The sequence below is a fragment of the Gymnoscopelus microlampas genome, assembly GCF_963454915.1.
Source record: "Gymnoscopelus microlampas genome assembly, chromosome: 15".
NCBI lineage: Eukaryota > Metazoa > Chordata > Actinopteri > Myctophiformes > Myctophidae > Gymnoscopelus > Gymnoscopelus microlampas.
In genome coordinates this window covers 44,918,207-44,941,132 of record NC_139952.1, presented here as the reverse complement: position 1 = coordinate 44,941,132, position 22,926 = coordinate 44,918,207, and positions in this window count along the sequence as shown.

Here is a 22,926-nt window from a genome sequence, read left to right as displayed (position 1 = left end):
AGGCCAGTTTATTCTTCCGGACCAGGCAGTTCAAACCTGAAGTTGTCATCTGTCATGTGTAGAAAGCTGGACTGTGGGTCTGCTGTTTCAAGCGAAACAATTTATGCTCACGAAGAACAATCTATATGGGGGATTTCATCTTCCTGTGTTGGGTCTGAGTCTTCAACGAGGGAGTGTGTAACAAAGCAGTCTGATATTTACCCTGCCAGCTGGAAGTTGATCTGTTCAGGTAAACAATGTATAGACCCTAAACAATGTATAGACCCTAATATTCCACTAATAATCAAAACGATAGCTCAATCAGAATAAAAATGCTTCATGTAAACACCTCAAACGTAAGAGACTGTTCTTCTGACTGTGCAAACAACACTGTCTTCATAAACAAGGTTTCTGAGGGACAACAGCAGGGGCTGCAGGTGTTTGAGGGATCCAACTTCACCTGTTCCATCCAGCCTCAGTACCCGGGAGGCTCCTTCCACCTCACCTTCACGCTGACCAACACAACACACAACCACACCCAGCCACTGTCAATCCCTCTGACAACTTCCTATGTCCAGACCACAAGCACCTATGGAACTAAAGCTGTGTTCATCACATCATTGTTTCTGTCTCCGCCAGGCTGCATAGCCTACCACAAACTATTACTCCTACTACTACTGCTACTACTCCTACAGATTATGTCCAAAACTCTCACAAATCGGTAAACATTATCTCTGGGGTCATGTTATCAAGATGTATGATTAACATTTTTAAATTCCATTCCAAGTGGCTATGACTGCCTTCCAAAGTTTACGGGCCCTGAGTAGGCAACCCGGCCTGGCGGAGACCTATGCTCAAAGGAGCACATTCTTAGGCTTGTGGTTGTTTTATACCCTCTTAGGCTAGTGGTTTAAGATGTTTTACCCTCTTAGGCTAGTGGTTTAAGATGTTTTTAATATCTAAGGCCAGTGGTTAAGATGTTTTTAATCTATTAGGCTAGTGGTTTAGATGTTTTGCCGTCTTAGGCTAGTGGGTTAAGATGTTTTTAATCTCTTAGGCCAGTGGTTAAGATGTTTTTAATCTCTTAGGCTAGTGGTTAAGGCGTTTTGTCGTCTTAGGCCAGTGGTTTGGCTTTAGTGTAATTAATTACCATGCAAGAGGAGGGTTCAAATCCCGGGTGTTACAATTCAAATGTTGTTGGCACTTTATACGGTGACAGTATTTCTTTTATGTTATTTTGCGTTATTATAATGAAGAAAAACATCACATGGCTGCACCTGGGACGTATCCTCAGTGTTGTAGCCTGCGGTCATCGGGTGTTTCGGGTCTCGCAACATACAACATACACCCTCACCCAGGTGACCCAGCCGGGGTTGATCAAGCCCAGATTTACGTCCCAGTAGCTACCCACGGTCAGTCCTCTTAGGGAAAGACAGGGCCACTCAGTCTGCTTCTCCGGAACTACTCTGCCGGGACTGGGGAGAGGAGAGGCTCTGGCACGTAGAGGGACTAAGCTCTGTGGATGGCCTCCTGGCCGGACTCCTCCTTCGTCTTACCGGGACCAGGACCTGAGCGTTGCACCAGACTCCCGCCATTCCAAACATTTCCTTCTGGCGCGATGGTTTCTTGGGCTGTGGTGGTACTGCAGGCTCCACTTGCGGCTTGCTTGAATGGCCCTCTTTAAAGGCCTCACCGTGGATTTGTTGGGCTTCTTCCTCACGGAAGACACAGGCTGGGGCGCTAACCCATCCTGCTCCCGGATGCCGTCTACATTCCGGCTGTCAACAGTCTCTCCTGTGGTCACCAAACTATTCCTGGTTGTCACATAGTATATACATTTGTATGGTGCCACTCTTTTGTCTTGTCATTGGTAATTACAATTTATTTTTAGCCAAAACTTGCAAAGTAGCCGAAGTAAAAGCTAATTGTCCTTTTTGTTGATTCTATTCGCATCTATAGCATTTCTATGGTGAAGGTGATTCTATAAACTTTCTCTAGCACAGCATTAATTATATTTCAGGGAGTTACAAGGTACTGTAGGTGTTATGAAAACAACACAGCAATGTATTGATATTACAAAATGATGTACTTTGGGATACTTTGGAAATAAACGGCAGTACTTTAACTCAAGTACAGAACTGACTGAACATCGTTCCCTTGTAGTGCAATAATATTTGACCAGGAGTATTTGATTAAGGTAATGGGTTGTGTTGACTGTGTGTTCAAGGATCAAGGTTTCTTCATTTGGTTGCCGGATTTGACCCGGGGCGACCGTGTTTTGGATCGAGCGTTCTAGTATTCCACCAGCCCCCCAAAAGTAAAGAAAAAAAACAGAACTCACCTCCTCCCAGCACACTTTGATAGCCTGAAATGGCTTAAAGTAGACAAGAGAGTGACCCAAATCAAGATGTGCATGGCGCATAGGATTTTGAATAATGTAGTTTTAAAAAGCTCAGTGAAGTTCACAACCCGCTACAAGGGGATTTCCTGATTACATAGGCAATTGGCACTGGGTGAAAAATGGGTTAAATAATCGTTGGATAAAGAATAAAAAAAAAAACATGTAGGACAAGAGGTGCACCCCAGGTGCATTTGCTTAATTTGAAATATATGACATATGGGTATACAGAATGTCACCATCAGCATCATGCCAGTGAGCTCATGAATACTTGGTCCACTGGTGACGCACAAACAATGAGAGAAATGTAAACAGCAAGTTAGAGTCCCTCTGTCCAAGTTTCCATAATCCCTGACAAGTTTATCTCATGTCTGCTGACATGAGATAAACTCACCAACATTGTATCCCTTTCCACTGGATTCTTTCTAAACCTGCCATAAAACTTCTCTAAGAGGCCGGTGTCAAATAAAATGAGACTTTTCATGTGAGTCTGGTGAGCTAATTTGTTTCTTACAGTATAGGCTACCTGTCAAATTTCATTGTATTGCTATAGATGAAAAAAAGTCAATGCACTGTTACAGATAATGCCATTATTACTGTACCTGACCAGCATAGGCCTATAGGCTATAATTCAATTAATTATACCAATATGAGTAGAATATGGCATGACAAAGAGCAAAGCCAAACAACTTGCTAAACATTGCTCTGTTTCAGCTGTTATGCTGTTTGTCTGTGTGGAGGAGACCCATTTCATAGTCATAAACAGAAACCACGATTACTATATGAATCATGTGCCAATAAATACTAGTCATTTTATTGAAATTGCTTTTGTACAAAACCTGACAGCACACTTTTCAAATAGCTGATCTTAATGGTTCAGACTTCAGAAAATGAGCACTTCTATAGTTCTAATAAAAATAGAAATGTAAAATTGACCAGTCTAAAGGTGACTTTTATTTTATATTAAAACAAATCTAATATAATCTCAGAAATAGCAGATGGATAAGCTCAGAGCTTGTGCATCTGCCATTTTTGAATAGCCAACGTATAAATGGATAAAATGATTGTGATGCTATATTAACAATTTTCACTGGGGACCCCCTGGAACCCCCTCAAGGACCCCTGGGAGTCCCCGGACCCCACCATGAGAACCAATGTCCTAGACCAGCAGCGGGCTCTTTAAATCCCCCCGCCACCCCCTCCCCCACACCTGCAAGAGACAAACAGCTGTTTGATACAAACTCCTTTATATTTGTAATTGAAACTGTGAAATAAAAAACATATAATGTAACGTTACATTACACAACATGGACGTACAGTACAGTTGTCAGTGTTGTCAGGGAGTTTAAACTACTAAACCACGTCTGTGACAGACGGAAGAGAAGTTAATTATCTTCACAACAACTAAACTGCGTTGTTTTCTTTCAAAATGTGTGGATTATTCAGGTGAGTTTATAGTTAAATACAGTTATAGCTGCTTTAATAACATTAATATATCCATGGAATAGAGCTGGTTTGTGTCATTTCACTTTTATTATTTTACTCAGTGAAATTATGATTATGGTAAAGTAAAAACTTGTGAGGATACAATATTTAGCTTTATGTGAAATGATGAATATGTTGTAATGAGCTGTGTTTGACTGTGATGTAACATGCAGGGCTAAAGAATATAAAGTGTGCGTGTGCATGTGCACGTGTGTGTGTTTCAGTTGTGGTTAAATATGATGTGTACTGGTAGGCTATGGAAAAATGAAAAAGGACAGATATGTGTATTATCTTTTAAATGAGCAGGTCAGTAAGGTGCTTAAAGATGCTCTGGTCCTTTATACTTATAAATATTATACAATGTTATGTTGTTGTCAGTGTCCTTGTATGAAAGCTCATAGTTATTAAACCCTCACCTGTAAGTTCTTGAATATTTAGTCCCTCTACGTGCCTGAATATAGAGCATCAGCTCTTTACAAACAAAGTGATAAAGTAGAGCAGGTGGTCTCAGACATTTTCATATCAAGATCCCCCAAATGTGTGAATATAAATTTCCACATTTTTCAAAAGTAGCCGATCTACAAGCTCACAACATGTTGCATCGCAACGCACTGGCTATTTTGTATTATCTTAAGTATAAAATAGGGTTAAAGCGTTCCCCATTTTGCTGGGGACCCTCTGGAACCCTGTCATGGACCACTGGGGGTCCCCTGACCCCACTTTGAGAACCACTGAAGTAGGGGACCTTATCAACTGACTGATACAATGTTTCTACTGTATATACTGCTACAACCTGTCATAAAAAAAGACTCTGCTGCCATCTAGTGGAAACTGAAGTACAGACCAATCTCTCATTAACCACTTAATGGGGAACACCACTCATTTTCGACATTGAACCATGTCATAATATAGACAGGTTTCCTGTTAGTAAACATTGAGAGGAATATGACCGCGCAGCTGCGGGGGGAAGCCTATGGGTGCGTTTGGAAATTACGCACCGGAGCACACTCGCCTATTAGTTTGTATTGGCCAGTGCGCTCACTGCCGCTCAGGGCTGTATTTTCGAACGCGCCTTCCACCCCCAGGCATGCGCAGATTGCGCATTCTGCTCTGTGATGACGTCGCTCGGAAACCCGTCTATACCTTAGAGCTGTTGTGTGGAAATAAGAAAAAAAGCCCCCCCCCTTTCTATGTTTCCTAGAACCGGAGAAATGATTGTTGGGGTCATGCGATCAGTGACATACAGACAGTGTACTTGTAACTGCTGTCATCGTTTATAAGTTATATAATAATTTTAAAAGTACAAGTTCATAATTAAGAAGTTATTTTAAGTCACATTTATGTATACATTATGTCTTCTGTATCAAGTTGTTGTAATACTTTTATTTTTGACGTGTCAAAGTCACTTTCAGTGTCTTGTTGGTCTGATCTCATGTGAATGGGGTTCACACAGGACTTTTGCATTAAGCAATCAAGCAGCAGAAGGTGCAGAAGCTAGTGTCATGTTGGTCACAACAGACTGTCTAAAGGTTACTGTCTAAAGTTATAAGAAAGGTTACTGTCTAAAGTTATAAGAAAGGTTACTGTCTAAAGTTATAAGAAAGGTTACTGTCTAAAGTTATAAGAAAAGGTTATAAGGACCTGAAGACTAAAGAGTAGGCTACTCCCTGTATGTGTTTGACCAACAAGCTTTCTTTCTTTCTTTTTTTCTTTCTTTCTTTCTTTCTTTCTTTCTTTCTTTCTTTCTGATACTCAAGGCTTATGGTGTTCCTCCCAACCCACTCCGGACCAGAGCAGCCAGGTACACGGGTACAAGAGCCACGGTGAGGACCTCATGGGCTCATGGGTCAACACAACAGAGTAAGACCTTAAAATGAGGAAATCACTTGCATGGAGGGCTCAGAATGGCATGGACAGTATAACAGTCCAACCTCCTCCCACCATATCAAGCTCATTTTCTCAGCAACTGTAGCGTCTGTTCTCCTATACGGCTGTGAATGATGGACCCTATAGCCTACGTAAATAGAAGTCCCTGGATGGGTGCTACACTAATGGTCCCGTGAGAAGATAACAGCCAGGAGAATGAGGCTGGCCAGTCCATCAGTCAGCCATCGACACTGGGAGCTCCCAGCCAGCAAGCTATGGGGCCCAACACATGCCCACACACACCTACATGGATCGGATGTACTAATGAAAGATGCAAGGGAGGAAAGTACTGGTGAGACAGCCAGATGTATGGAGGATGGAGATGACTGGAGAGGATGACCTAGAGAGAGAGGGGTCAATGAGTCCATGAGATCCAAAGCTTGACCCTGACCATCACTTACACAGCTGGTGAAGCCAAGAAGAAGACATCTCAGGGTAGGAACCTGCTTTCTTTCTTTTTTTTTTCTTTGCTGCTGCTGCTGATTGTGTTGTATGTGTATGTGATTCAAACTATTGCTGTATTGTTGTCATTTATTGCGATTCATGTTCTATTGTTGTCATATTAGGACCCAATGACAGGGTGGCAATGACAAAATAATCAGTGACTGTTTCTGGCTCTGGAATTGAAGGCTGATGTGAATCTACAGTACATCGTGTCTGTTGTGTTGTGTTGTGTTGTGTCTGGGAGTTGTGAGACAGTACGGTACAGTATGTGTATACTAGGCTGTGTTGTGTTGTGCTGTTGAGGCTGTCGAAAAGCAGAATACAGTAATACAGTAATATGCTGCATGTTGTGTTGTTGTTGAAGTCGTGAAGACCGGTGTAGTATATGTACACTAGTAGATGGTGAGTTGTGACAGGGTGCAGTGTACATTTACTAGGTTGTGAATTGTGACAGGGTGGATGTACAGGTATTGTTTCATATTATTGGCTTGGGTGGAAACACCTCTGTCTATGTAGATTATTTATTTCATTTCTTGGCTCTACAACAGTGACCCCCGGCCATCACTTACAACTTAACAATTCAGAAAAAATAGAAGACGTCTCAAGGCCTTGTTTTCTTTACTGCTGCTGCTTGTGTTGTATGTTGTGTAGTGTATGTCATTGGTTCTCAAAGTGGGGTCCGGGGACCCCCAGGGGTACTTGAGGGGGCTCCAGGGAGTACCCAGCTAAATGATGGATAGGAACCAAATGGACCCTTATGGGTCTGTAACTCTGAGAGTGTCCAAATGGAACCAAATGGACCCTAACGGGTCCATTTGGTTCCATTTGTACACTCTCAGAGTTAAATTAGCATTGATTTTACAATATGAATTGGGGTCCCAGAGAAATAAATGCCATTAAATGGGGGTCCGTAGCCTAATGCATGTCAAACTGGGGGTCCTTGAAATTAAAATGGTTTAGAATCACTGCTAGAGCCGTAAAAATCGTCTCTTATGGGGGGTCCCTGGCATATCTTTTGAAATGGGGGTCCGCGGGCTAATAAGTGTCAATTTGGGGGTCCTTGACATGAAAAAGTTTGAGAACCCCTGGTGTATGTTACACTAGTGTGTATGTTATGTGTTGTACTAAATCTACTAATGTGATTCAAGCTATTGTTGTCATATTAGGACTCAATGACTGGGTGGCAATGAAACATGTTCAGTGACTGTTGTGGCTCTGGAATTGAAGGCTGCTGTGAATCTTCAGTGTATTTGTTGTGTTGTTGTTATTGTTAAAGAGTTGTGGGTATACATACTAGGCTGTTTATTTTGTGTCGTTGAAGGTAGTGAGTTTACCATGTTGCCCCTCAGTTTGGCCTTTTGACCCTCAAAAAAGGATCTGTCCTGAGGCCACAGTGGCCTTGATGCCCCCCTGCACTGCCCCAGATGATGTAGCACTCGCCCTAGCCTTGAAGACCTTGCAGGCTTATGCAAAGGCTAACATGTAATTCAGATAGCATGTAGACAGATGCCAGCAGGTTCATTTGTAGACCTGGCATCCTATAGATTATTGTCTCCGCCAGGAGACTATGTTTTCACTTTCCGTCCCCCCCCTCGGCCAAGCTAACATTGGTCAAGCCTCGCGTGACACGTGACAATACGTTGAAAGAGTGTGCTCTGATTGGCTAGTGAGACGCATGACGTATAGCGGCCTATAAATAGATGTGAAGACTCTTTCAAAGTGAGGTAAGACAGGAGTAATCACGAAATGGCTGAGAAATGGCGGAGTAACACTTAAGACAGGATTAATCAAGTAACACTTAAGACAGGATTAATCAGGAACAGTACTGGCGGAGACCTGTGCTCCGAGGAGCACATTTTCTAGTTTATTTTTGATATTATACTGTTTAGACTGATGATACTGTAGGTTCTTGGTTTACCTATGATCCTAGATTACTGTTTCTATTGTAGCAAATATGCCTACTTACTGGTCGTAACTTCAGCATGGTACAGGACGTAATAATCCATAAATCATATAAATATCATTTATGAATTATTACAATATATATAATATATTGAAACTTACGTCACTGTAATAGTAACGTGAATTCTTGTCAGACTTGCAATAAATATCCCAATAGTATTACTGTAAACAGAGAAATAAGAAATGACACACGCCTTCTTAATAACCGTAGTCTCCAAATTTATTAAGGTAAATAACTACACAAAATTGATCCAAAATGCCAATGCATTTCCTTGTACGTCATAACTAAGTGATCTATGTGTTCTTTCATTCAACGTTTAATGACAGGCTGGTGCTGTCATCAAAGGTCATGACTTAGACCTATTGTAGACCATATTTTGAGAGAGGCCGGTATGTAACACCTTCTCCATCAATATATGTCAACTAGAGGACCAGTTAGATAACTTAGAACCAAAAGCAAAGTATTAGTTCACCCACTGAAATGAGGGCTTAAGTTTTAGTAGATAAAGTGTAACATAGGATATCGTGTGGGAGAGGAAAGAATTGAACAGAAATTAACTACCACGCTGCCTGGAAAAATGACATATCATGGGGCCCTTTAGGAAGAAAGAGACCGACACATACATACAGCCTATCATCAATTGTTTGCCATAACGTCATGTGTTCAGAGTCATACGACCTGGGAGTCCTTTTGTGACAGTCCTTTTCCAGAGTCCAGTGAGCGGTCAATGTCTGCCAGGGGTACGGTGGGAGAGCTAGAGTGTCCGGGCGCTGCGGCCCTCACCCTCTCTCCCCCCCCCCCCTGGGCCTTTGGGATCAAGTCAGGCTGGGTTGAGGAGTAGCAGCGAGGAGAAGCAGGAAGAGAGTGAGAACTGGCTGACCAGTCCTTCTTATAGTTAGAAGGAGGAGTCTTCATCCTTCTTGGCCCATTGGGGGGGCGTGTTAGAGGCAGCTGTGCGGGTGGCCACTTCCCTTATTACAGTATGAAAACTACATTTCTCTGCTAACTTTCTTGGGGACCTTCTACTACTACATTCGACCGGATATTGGGAATCACGATGAATTTAGACTTGTCTAGGTACTAGACGTGAAGGCTTTACGCCAAACAGAAAGCAGGATAAGCATCAAAGTGTAATTAACAAGGAAAGCATCACCTTCAAAACACCAAAGTTCACATTATTGTTGTGGTCACAATACAGGACAATAAATATATATATTTTACCGTCACAGAACATAACACGTAATTAGTTTATTCACATTTCTTTTGCTCACTGATATTTGTGTGTGTGAGTCTGTGTGTGTGATACTGCGAGCGCTTGGCAAGACATTCTTCCAAGTCATAAAAGTCTCCGGTTTCATCCTTATATGATAGAGGATGCTGGACAGAGAGAGAGGTAGAGAGGCTATTAGTGAGCTTGTTGGAGTTTGTGTTCCCTCTGAAAGGGGGGGGGGGGTCTTCTTGAAATGAGGGTCCATTTGGTTATGAACTAAAAACAATATCAATTTGCTTTCTATGTCCACACCTGGCGGCCTAGGCATTATCATTACAGACCATCCCTTAGTTATCAAGGTCAGACGAAACAAAATGTTGACGTCACGACCTTCGATAACACAAAATAAAATGTCAGAGGACAACAGGAACATAGAAGGCATAGCATTTGTATTCACATGTCAATGGCAACTTTTTCATTAAGCTGATCTACAATGACTGTAGACTGGTTTAGATATCAAACATGACAGGCTTCAAATTAAATAAAAGGCAGGCGGACCTCACACTGTACTCAAACAGGGGAACATAGCATTCGGGAACCCCAAAGTTCTCCTTATTATCGTGGGCCTCGATATTGGGCAATAAGGTATTTTAACGTCACAGTACATATTCGGTGAGTAGTTTCCTTGACATTCAGTGTTTTCCCATTGTTCATAGGTGTGATCGCTGAGCCAGTGAAATTAGTTTGTGTGTGCATGTCATAAAGAACTCCAATCTCCCCCATTTTACTTCCAAAGAGGGGGGGGAAAGCTGGAGCCAGGGAGAGAGTGTAACCGGAGATCTGGTTGACCGAGGCAGCTACATTCCTTCTCCTCCTTATCTTTATGGGGGCTTAGACCTTAACTCCCTTTCCTGGATGGAGCCAAGAGTCCCTGGCAAAAGGGGTTTTATGACCAGGTCACTGTGGTCGGATGGGCAGTTGTCCGGTGTCTTGCCTCTGGCCTGTATGCTGTGAGCCATGTGGCGGGGGAAGGCTGATATATTTTGTTATATCTCAAAAAAAAATAAAAATGCATTTTTCTGCATACGTCCAATTTTGGGATGGTCTGATATTGCTGTGATCACTACAGAAAATCCCTCTTCATGGTTGCTGGATCCGTGGTATCATCAAGGATTCATCAGTCTATGAAGAAAAAGAAAAAGAAAAAGCAGCAGGGCAAAAACCCAAAATGGGACGCGGCCCAGAGACTTTCCGGTCTCTGTGATCTGTAATCATCTGTACATGTCATTATGGCAACACTTCACACATAAAGTCACACATACCAAGGTTGAGAAGCACAGAGGTGAAAAGCAAGAGGATGTCTAGAATATGGGTGTCTATACCTATACCTAATATCTATTGTATACCTTTTTACTTTCCTCATTCAGAGTACAGGCTGCTCTTTATGTGGGGAGCAGCTGAATTAAGGGCCATGATAATGGTACATCATACTAGGGGGACACATATAAAGGGGCATGCATAGTACTCGTGTCTATGGTGTTGCCTCTGAGAGCAACATTAAACTTGTAGTGGAAGGATGAAGCAAAACAGATGTCTACGCCTATCAACTTCTACACTAGAGGACTAAATGACCTTCCCTGACTTTTCTGGAAAAAGGGCAGGGGGTAGCATGCAGTCAGAGTGGCCTTTTGTGAAAGTGGGCCTACTTCACTGAGTTTTTTCTTTTAAAGAAAATAAAAATAAAACAATCAAAAACATAATGGCTCTTATCCCATTCCTAATATGTGTGGGAGGGAGTTTTTTTTTTTTTTAATACCCTATTGGCATTTGTCTTGGATCTATGTAGAAAAACAGACAAGCAAAACAAATAAACAAAACAAAAGAAACCTTCGAAGCATTATTGAAGTCATTGAATGAGTCCTAACACTTGACTTGCCATGCAAGGGTGGTCTTCTCTGAATGTCTAAAGGATGTTGTTAGTTTCCGATCCGCTTAGTGTCAGTTTCTGAATCAACACATGCCTTCAGCTATTTCTGCCGGAGTAGCACTAATAGTGATGTGGCGATGGTTTAATTTAGACACTGGTGTCTCAAGTTATGGTTTCAGCAACCTTTGTCAGGTTTGTCTTAACCAATGGCCTAGCTGGGCACGGGCACTAAGTAGCTGTGACTTATATAGCACATTGTCACTTGTTTAGGGAGAGATCAGAGTTTTTGTTTCAGTGTGTTAACTGCCACCATACTACAGTAAAGAACTACACACATGGCGACCTCTAATTAGTTACCTAAAGTCAATATGTCTATTTGGGCCCCATGCTGTCATGGCTGTTGAGCCTTGGTCCATTGTCAAATAGGTTTAGTTAGAAAATAACTTACACGTGGTCTTGGGGTCACCCTGGGGGTCCCTTAAGCTATCATTAGATAGGCAGAGATGGGCACCTTGTGACAGCATTCAGCACTGCTGTCCCTGGATTGTGTCTAACAGACTTGGTCAACAGTTGGCAATCTTAGGGTGATATCATTGTTTATGACTGACCCCCTTGATGCGGAGTTGATGAGTCACGGAGGCCCGACGGAGTGATTTATCAGCGCCGCATTATAATGTCACACCTGAAATTGCCAAGTTTTTCATCACCTAAAGGGTGGGGTCTGTGAAGTGGCTTAGCATAGCGAGCCACTAGATAGACTACATGGGCGGGAAACAGAGTACCAGTGGTCAGGGTGTCTGCGTAGACGTGGTGGGTCCCCTGAGGGCCCACATTTTAAGTTACTAATAGCAAATGGCACGGGCTTAAGATGCCACGTGGAAAATGTCAAATGTGCTTAATTTATTCTGAGCTTCAACCATTCATTAAGCTTATGACCAATAAGGAGAAGAGCTTTATTGACAGGAGCTACAAAGAAGAAAAAAAAAAAAAATATATATATATATATATATATATAGCACTAATGCATGGGTTCAATCTTAATTGGACATAGTAACACTTTGATTAAACCTGTTAGCCTTAGCATAGGTCATCAGTATCATCGTACAGCGCCTAATCTGAATAATATTGATACTGAACAGTTGCATTACCAGATGCATATGGGAAGGTATGAATTGGATTCCATAAATTGTTCAACTTGACTAACAATAGAGGATTCATTCTGGCTCAAGCCAAGATACCATAGTTGACTATAATGTTGTAATCAAATGATGTAAAGTCCAACAAATCGAATGCAAGTATATTAATCCTGGCCGGATCATTCTTTGACAATTTGTTTAGGACTGACATAATGGAATTTTCAAATTGGAAGCCCAACCATAAATATTTGGTAAAGTATAATATATAGTATATAACAAGGATGTTGTTCATTTAGGATTACAACAAATAAACAGGAGAATAGACTTCCATCCTGCTTAAAATTTATTTTTGTACACATAAATTTGTATTAACTTTAGTCAACGATAAGTTTGGTTGGATCATACAACATGCGGAAATAGTACGTTAATAGACATTCAAAATGTCTTAAATTCAATTTATAGTCAGAGTCCATGGCATTACCTGATTGAATGTTTTCATTCAATGGATTACAATAATAATGATAGGTAATGTTCAAAACTGTTCCCACCACATCATAGTCCAGTATCAAAATTATACAAGCAGCAGAGGTACTATTTAAACTAGATTGTCTGTTAGATTCGGTTTCAATCCCTTCGTTCGGGAGACACTCAGATTAAACACACTGTGGCCTTCGCCCTGTCAGTCAGGAACAGGTAGAAAACATGTGTTTTAAACTAACACCATGGTCAGCTTAGCAGCTTTGATTAAGCAGCCAGGGGCAAACAATATAGACAAAATGTACATCTTACAGCTGCGTTTTGGGACAGATAGCCAGAAAGTGGCTGGAAAAGCAATGCCACCTTCACGCTGTGAGGAAGGTGGGAAACATTGTTTTGGCGTCAATGGGCCGTGTTACGACCTTGGGTGTATAGGAATTACAAAGTGTTTCAATCAATTATGAAACCACAGAATAAGCGTGTATCAGTCTGCAAAATTCCCTTGGAGAGCAGGCAATTAAAAAAAAAACCCTTCCATTAGCCGAGAGCCTTTTACAACAGTCCAAACTTATTGTGTCGTTCTAAAGAAGAAAGAAAGACCTTTTAACACCGCATGGGCCTGAAGTTGAATCAAGCAGTTAACTTATTAACACCTATGGGTTTTGGGTGACCACTATATTGGTTTGTATGGGGCGGTTTCATACACGTTCGAAGTGTGCGTTCTCATACCACGCGTGCAAACCATATGCCCGCCTTACAAGCACACAATATAGCAGACCACATAAGTTATTGATTTTTAGGCAGTGCCCAAAAATATCACACAATTCCAACACTTATAAGTTCCGTACGGGAGACTTATAGACTTGCATAAACCAAAAGTTAATAGGAATTGTTTAAACACCACCAATGATCATGGTTAGTTCAGCCGCAGTGGCTTACATGAGTTTAAAGACTACGCACATCATTAAATGACCCAAAGGTGTGTCTCGGTTAGATAGCCATCATGGGGTGGTAACGTCACTTCTGTGTGAAAATATACTACAAGCGTCAACCTCACGTCGGTTGCTATGACTACAAGTCATGCGTCATGGACAGGACAGGTTTCTTTCCATGGCGTCCCATGGAGAGGGTGCATTGCGCGCCTCACACAAAAACATGGCCCATATGTCTCATGGCATGACCTTTTGGAATAGACAAAAATTGTTTAGCATAGCTTGCTTGGAATGTACACAAAATTAAGAGTCCCCCCTTAAAGCGTTTGTCTAGGGTAGGATTTTTGGTGTTGGGTCACGGGAGGACGCGCATTGGTTTTCCGTGCGGTCTGTCTATCAAACCGTGACGCGACCTTGATTCTGGGGAATCTGACTACACTGCTATGTAGGATGACTGGTTGTCGACATTAGTTTCGCAAGCTGGTCTTACACCATTTCCTGCTACTCATAGAGGAGGCCACGTGAAGGCTATGTAGGGAGGTGCTAAGATACGGTTAGCGCTATGTAATTTGTAACGTGTTGTGATTTTTGGCGGAGACCACAAAACTATCTGTATATATCTCCCACAACTCTATCATCATCATTTGTCTGGGGGAAACTAGCAGATCAAAACTGCTTGTCCCCCATTATTAGGAAAGCAAAGAGGAGACAATGACTGAACAACAGTTTCCAACACGGTAGTTCGTGGGCTAACTGTCATTCTTGACTGTTACCCAAGAACAGGTAAACTACATCCCTTGAACTATGGCTGCTTATAAAAATTGCCATACTGTTCTGGCTGTGACAGAGTATAGGGCATGACTCTATTTCTCTGGTGACAGGAGGGGACTTCTTATAGCTCCAGTTGTACAGGTCTGTTGAAGCAATCTGACATCTACACCTTTTTGAAATGGTGGGGTCATGGCTCTCAACTCTACTCAATACAACCCACCTAGTCTTTCTTCAGTGCATTAATCACCTCGTGCTGGACAAATGTCTTTGTTTTGGGCGCTCTCTTTTTTGGAGTGGTCAAAACAAACAAATTGATAGCTCAATCTACTGCATGGGCAGGCAACGTAAACACTGTATCACTGAAAGGATACACTAGCGTATACGGAATTCTATTGAATGATCGTGATACTGTTACTGGATTTTTAACACTTGAGCGTTTGGTGACGCATGACTAGGTTGCAAAAATTGCGTACGCGTGGCACACGACCAAGTACTTTTAGTTAAATTTAAATATTTAATTTGGGTTTGAGATCACTTTAATCCTAGATACCATTCTTAGACCCTATTTATACTTATACAAATAAACTTAAAGTTAGAGGTTTGATCACTTATAGTTTTAGCAATATCCTTTTACTTAGAGAAACTGAGCTCTGGTTGAAATGAAATAGGTTAATCATGAACTTAGATTTCACTTCCTATTAACCTATTTCAGAAACGTTTGGACTTTAAGTATGCAGTAGTGTGCAGTGACATTGTTTTCTCATTTAACTGGGAGTAAACAGGGTTGAAGTGGAATGCAATTTCACTCCAATCTTCCCAGAGAATCAGAGACCCGGAATAACCAAAACAATAGCATGGAACTACATTTCATACAAATTTAGGACTATGGGCCTAGTTCAGAATGGTAATCTCAGAGAAACAGGGTTTCTTAGGGGAAAAGGCAAAGTGTTTGAGCTTACTCCAAAGTCCAGACAAGCACTATTAGTGTTAAAACTCTACAGATTGAATCAACACCACACGTGAGTGCAAGCGTTACTCTAAATCAATTGTCCGTTCCTTGCCTTCTGACTTTTAAATAGTTTCTATCTCGACTCCACATTTTGATCAGGATTTGCCAAAGTTTGACCTATAACATTGTTTAGTCCTTAATTTGAATTAAGGTGGAAACATTAAACCAATTATACTTAGGCTCCCATCAAATCATGGTGAAATTAGCAGTGGTCACCTACATTTTTTTTAAATAATAGGGCCTGTAATTTCTCGAACCGGGTTACCTCCGGTATAGTTATTCTGTCTCTTCTTTGTAATATACTTAGCATATGGGATAACATATGCAAGTATACTACTTCGAAGATAAGAAAACTGGGCTTACATATGTATCCTCCAGTTATTCTGTCTCCTCTTCATAATACACTTACATATGTTATCCCATATGCAAGTGCATCACTTCGAGGATAAGAAACTGGGGCCACATACTGTACGTAACCTCTAGTTTTAATCGTCTGGCAACAGACTCTCATCATTTAATAGCCTAAGATTGTTTCCTAAATAGACGAATATAACTTTGAAATCATCAAGATAAAAATTAGAGAACTTAAAGTACATTATAATTTGAATCCTTATTCGAAAAGTTAAAAAAAATGTTAACAGCAATTTAGCATGTAATTGTTCAAAATCAAATTAAATGAACTCAGAGGTAAAATTTGGAATTATCAAACAATCACACCATGTAGTTGCATGTCATTCATTTCAGAATTTTGGCTCATTTGAAAGCCATGTAGCCACCGTAGGCTAGTATAAATTAAAGATTGTCCTGATCAATGTTTACTAATTCAGCTGTGTTGGGGGATCAGAGGCTGAGATTAATTGAGATAAAAATGGGAACTCGAATAGAAGTTTTGTCGGCAGGAATAGATTGGCTACAACCATCTTGAAACTTTTATTCAATAAATGATCAAAGTTCCTATGCTTGTCTTAAATTTAGGAGTAAGTCAACAACATTTAAGCTGATCGGTACCATTGTCTCAGTCCTAGTACTCTAGCCGCAAGTATCACAGTATCACGACATTCAACAGACATGCTTATGTCGAACACAAGCAGGGAAGGAGGAGGGGTGGTTTCTTGTCATTCATTTCCACGCATGAATAAACATTTGGGTTTGGAAGTTACAGAGCTGAGTGGCAGAGCACTCACATGAAGTTGTAAAACCCCCCCCCCCATGCCATTTTGCCTTCAGTTAGAAAAACATCAGAGGTATTTTGAATGGGACACAAACACCCCCTACCTCCGGGGATAGTAGCCTGTAATTGCTACACAAATGCACTTTGAGGGACAACATCTCATGAGGGAGGAAGCCTTTTCGTTCCCTCAGATTAAAGGTAGGAGGCTTCACTCACCGTCCAAAGTGCTTAAATCACAGTGGGCTTTACCTATTAGTCCATAAAATTCAAGAGGGCTGTTTACTCTTTGTCTTGAATAGTTTGGAAATGAGTAGGTGTCTTATTGGAGCCCATGTGACTGAGATTTCACCCTGTAGACTTGGTCAGCCAGTCAAGATGAAATCACGGGCCAGTTGGAAAAATAAAGCAACTAATTATTTTTTATTTTTCCTTCTGGTCTGTAAGCTATTACTGGGATTCCAAGTGAGAATTACGCATTATCATAATGATTCACTCGAATTTCCCCGTCCCTTTAGACTGTATTTAAACAGCTTGAGAGGTTTACTAGAGCTAAAAACCGCTTACTATGATTTATTAACTCAGTCTGATCTGTAAGCTATTATTGGGATTCCAAGTGATAATTAAGCATTATCATAATGATTCACTCGAATTTCCCCGTCCCTTAAGACTGTATTAAACAGCTTGAGAGGTTTACTAGAGCTAACAACCCGCTTACTATGGTTTATTAACTCAGTTCAGTTTAGACCTAATTTCGCACTTGGTTATGCTTAGAAACCATTACAAAATTTGTCAGGATTAGAAGGGATCTCTTTATCTAAGTAGCTAGTTTAGAAAAGTTTGAACAACCTTCAGAGTGCTGAACCCACATTAAGCAAAACTTAATTCGTTTCCCGGGGGAGACAAAAACTCTTTTTACTGTGTCTCGCATTCGCTCCTGCCGAAACGTGGGTGACGTCAGTTTTAAAAGGGCGGATCAACTTGCACACAGATGTTATCAGCATGCGGTTTAACTCAATATTTCCAACAACTGCTTAAAAACAGTTCTTAGGAATCTTGAGGCTCTTACTTCTGCTAAATGCTACTCAACTCAGCTGTCCGTCTACTGGGGACAGCAGACCGGATTGTTTCAGCACAGATATAGTTATGATCAACTTAATTCACTAAACTTGATTACGGAAAAAAAAAGAAAACAACAACAATAATTGGCCTATTATTATTGTTATTTTTACCCCAAAAAAAAATTATTATTATTATTATTTTTTTTAATTTAATTTTTTTTTTTAATCAAAAATATTATTTTTGATATCTCAGTGTTTACAGTATTGGGATAAGAGTCTGCCGAACCGCGGGGCACCACCTGTAGCAAATATGCCTACTTACTGGTCGTAACTTCAGCATGGTACAGGACGTAATAATCCATAAATCATATAAATATCATTTATGAATTATTACAATATATATAATATATTGAAACTTACGTCACTGTAATAGTAACGTGAATTCTTGTCAGACTTGCAATAAATATCCCAATAGTATTACTGTAAACAGAGAAATAAGAAATGACACACGCCTTCTTAATAACCGTAGTCTCCAAATTTAGTAAGGTAAATAACTACACAAAATTGATCCAAAATGCCAATGCATTTCCTTGTACGTCATAACTAAGTGATCTATGTGTTCTTTCATTCAACGTTTAATGACAGGCTGGTGCTGTCATCAAAGGTCATGACTTAGACCTATTGTAGACCATATTTTGAGAGAGGCCGGTATGTAACACCTTCTCCATCAATATATGTCAACTAGAGGACCAGTTAGATAACTTAGAACCAAAAGCAAAGTATTAGTTCACCCACTGAAATGAGGGCTTAAGTTTTAGTAGATAAAGTGTAACATAGGATATCGTGTGGGAGAGGAAAGAATTGAACAGAAATTAACTACCACGCTGCCTGGAAAAATGACATATCATGGGGCCCTTTAGGAAGAAAGAGACCGACACATACATACAGCCTATCATCAATTGTTTGCTATTACGTCCTGTACCATGCTGAAGTTACGACCAGTAAGTAGGCATATTTGCTACACTATGCATTTGATGTTTTACCTTGTGTTTACTTACTGTAAATCACTCTGGACTAAGAGAGTCTGCTAATTTGCCCCCCCCCCCTTTGACACAGTCGTTTCTACAAATATTAGTAATTTGTGTACACCAATACATTTTGTGAAATAAACAGCTTTATTATTTACATATACAGTATATTTATATATATTCACATAATTTTAGATATTTCTTTGGACTTAAAATCATTGTTTTATATGGCCTTCCTGCCCTGGCATTTAGCCTTTGTTACCTCAAAAAATGTACACCACCAAAGGCAAGTGCTTTGCCCATAAAATGATGAAATTCCAGGCCTGGTCACTGCACACTTCTGTTATTTTGAAGAAGATCTTGTTACCGAAAACACAACCAATAAACCATTGGTGTTTGCAGTATGGTGTTGCATATAGTTTTGCTACGCAACAATAGCCTATGTGAAAGGAGATGTTACTATGACACAGTTTCCAATAAAGTTCCCATTCAAATAGTTGTAATGCATTTAATTCCCCCATGTCACCAGTAGAGGTCAGCACTAAACCAATAAATCTACTGTTACTGTTACCTGAGCTATGAATACTCAGTCAGGAATGAATGCATAAGAGTTGAAGATAAGTGAAATATCCCATCCTTCCATAAACCTACACACAGTTTCACTGATAATCTAAAGAGAGTCCTTGGGTAGGGGTTTGTTATATTCTGTGTATATATGGTGGGGAATGGAAATCATTAATAAACCCACACAGAAAATGTTCCTTCTAAAGGCTTCTTGTCCTGACCATACCTCATATACCTCAAACATTATACCTCAGTGCTTGGCCTTAAGATATTCATCTTCTCAATGCAATAGGCTCTATGCACGGCAGCCATATTGGAAAGAAATTAGGCCTTTTCCTTACTTCCTTCACAGGTCTTACCAGTTTTACTCATTACGGCTCTGCTCCATTTAGTGTAGCACAGTGGTTCTCAAACCTTTTAACCCCATAACTCTGAGAGTGTACAAATGGAACCAACTGGACCCGCACAGTTCCATTTGTACCCTCAGGGTCAGTGTAATTTGAAACCCTGGGTGGCAATGGCAAATATTCAGTGACTGTTTCTGTCTCTGACTGGTGGCAACACCTCATTTTGTCTGTCTGTCTGTCTGTCTGTCTGTCTGTCTGTCTTGGTTGGAAAGTATGAAAAAAAAGTTGCTGAATGCTTCGGAGAGCCAACACAGACGGCTACTATGGTGCAAAAAAAAATGCTTATGGCTTGATGTCTCTTTCAACAACAAACACATGAACATGTACATGCTTAAAGGGACTACACCATGAATTTTAACTTTTTCTTTTTCTAAGCCAGAGAGAAGTTAGTTGGAATGAGTATATCTGAGGCTTGATTTAGGCTCAAACCTTTTGAAAAACGTTTGAGGGACATAAACAATATGATATTAAATATTAAATATTTTTTTAAATTCATGTTGTAGATCCTTTAAATCATTTGAGAGGCATTTGAGAATTATAAAGATAACTACTGCACTGCAGAGTGCTAAGGGCCTGGGCACAAGATTATGTGTATTTAGACAATTTTGGTGTATCACATCTTTCACTACTCATCAATACAATATATTAAATAGCTAGAATGATTCAGACAAAATTGGGAGCCTGTCATTTCTGTTCGAGTTGCCTACTGTAGGATAGGCTACTCGCCACACGAGCCTTGCGCATCCATGAAGTAATGCAACATTTCATCATCATCATCATCATCATCATTTTCAATTGATAAAAAGGCCAATCTATCCTCCCTGTTTATGTTTCTGTTTAATTATGAGTGTTGTGTAGTATTTTATACAGTTGCATTTTTTATTCCTATATATTCTTTGGACATATTGAGTGTCATGTGTTATTTTATTGCATGTTTTGAGTTGTATCATTTGTTATAATTTATTAGGTGTTGTGCTCCTTGCAAGCGTGGATCCCTCCACCAATCCGGCCACGGAGCACGTCATCAGCAGCCAGTGCAAGCGGGTCAGGGCGGAGGACTCCCCGAATGAATGGAGGAGAGGACAATGGACACAGACAGAGACAGAGGAGAGGTGTACCTCGCCGGGTGAGGTACAGCCAGCAAATCCAAAGTCTACACACATCCAAAAGAGGGGCCTGGAGCGAGGCGGTGATGGAGAGGTGTCCCCCGTGCTGCACACGCAACTGATGCAGAGGCAGTAAGTACCGGTCCATGCAGCTCTTGACTTGAAAACGTACTTGTTATCACGTAGTCTATTTTATTTAACTCCTTCTTGCCCAGTCTGTGAACCCTTCACGAACTTGAAGGCTTGGAGGCTTTTTGAGGTGGAACAATAGTGCATCAGGGTTGGAGGACCTGTGGCTCAGCATCATACCATCTGGTGTTGTGCTGTAAACCCCAGTCTGTGTGTTGAGCATTGAGGCCCGGCCTCAACTTTGAGTTGGAGCACTGACAGGCCTTGGTTTTTGACAGTCAGGAGGGCTGCCCATCCTGAAGGGGACGTTAAATGCCTTGGTCTTGTCCGTGGCTTGTAATTTGGCCTGCCAGCTTAATGATTATGTTCCGAAATTAGTTTCACAAGATCCCGATTTTTCATCAGCTCTTGCTACTCATGGGGAAGGCCATGAAAAGGCGGTCATATTCACAGTCCTATATTAACAAGACAACATAGTAACAGTCCTATACACCACATATCACCAAGAGCTTAACATAAGGTGCAAGGTACTAGTGGGCACAAATGATATGCCAACCTAATATTTGGCAGCACCCCTTGCCTTGTAGTGATGGCAACACTTCCTGTAAACTACGTAGGGGATGTGATGCATTTCTGATAAACACCGACCAAAAGAAAGTAAGACATCTCTGTTGAGCTGCTGTCATCATTTCACTCACAACATACAACTTCTACTGAGGTAAGGAAATAACTTATTAAACTACTTACAAAGTTATTTTTAAATACATTTTAAATACAGTTGTGCCATGGCCCATCATGTACTGCTTGTCCAATTTAAATGCAATGAATATGTAAATTATACAATTTTCAAAACCTTTAACCATGTGATTATTTTTCTTCAATCACAGTACTTTTATATAGGTGTACTGAACATGAATAGTGCTTGGTGTCTCAGTGGTAAAATAGCCATGCAGGGAAGGCAATCTTTTATTCACACTGTCTCTGGTTGAGCGAGTTGGTCAACATCTGCATGCTGCTTTGCGACCATTACTGAATTACAGCTATTATGTTATTACAACATGGATGACTCTCAACATCCATGTTGTGATGAGGGTCTCACTACCGTTTGCTGACGGTTTGAACAATCCTGAAATATAAACATTAGGGATGTGAATGACTTTTGAGTCGACGTGTTGAAGGAAATATTTAAAGGAGATCTGTGTGTGTGTGTGTGTGTGTGTGTGTGTGTGTGTGTGTGTGTGTGTGTGTGTGTGTGTGTGTGTGTGTGTGTGTGTGTGTGTGTGTGAGTGTGAGAGAGAGAGAGACCCTATTATTATTATTCCCTATTGCACATAGTAGAGTTTTTTTTTATTTTGTTTTTTACTGTAGTCTAATATCACTTTGGCTATATTTACAATTTTACCATACTATCATGCAAAAAAAGGAACAATAATTAACCCAGGTTAGCCTACATTCGGAACATGTAATACATTTAAAAATATATATACAGTTAGGCTACATTTGTCAAGGTACTTCTGTACAATTTGGCAATATTCAACCCCCACCCATGAGAGCTGGGACCCCTTTCTCAATACAGACCCCTGTCATCCCAATCCACACAGTTTAGCTGTGTGGATTGGGATGACAAGTAAAGCCTGTTAAAAGTATCAAACTCCCAAAAATGCACCAGAATACTGGAAATGTACTCCAGAACCCCCCTTGGGGGTCAGTGCCAACTAAATAAAAGTGCCATAACATTTCTGTGAGTGCTGGTATTTTCTGGACCACATCCTCTCTCGTGCTGTTTATTATTAGAACGTTAATTTC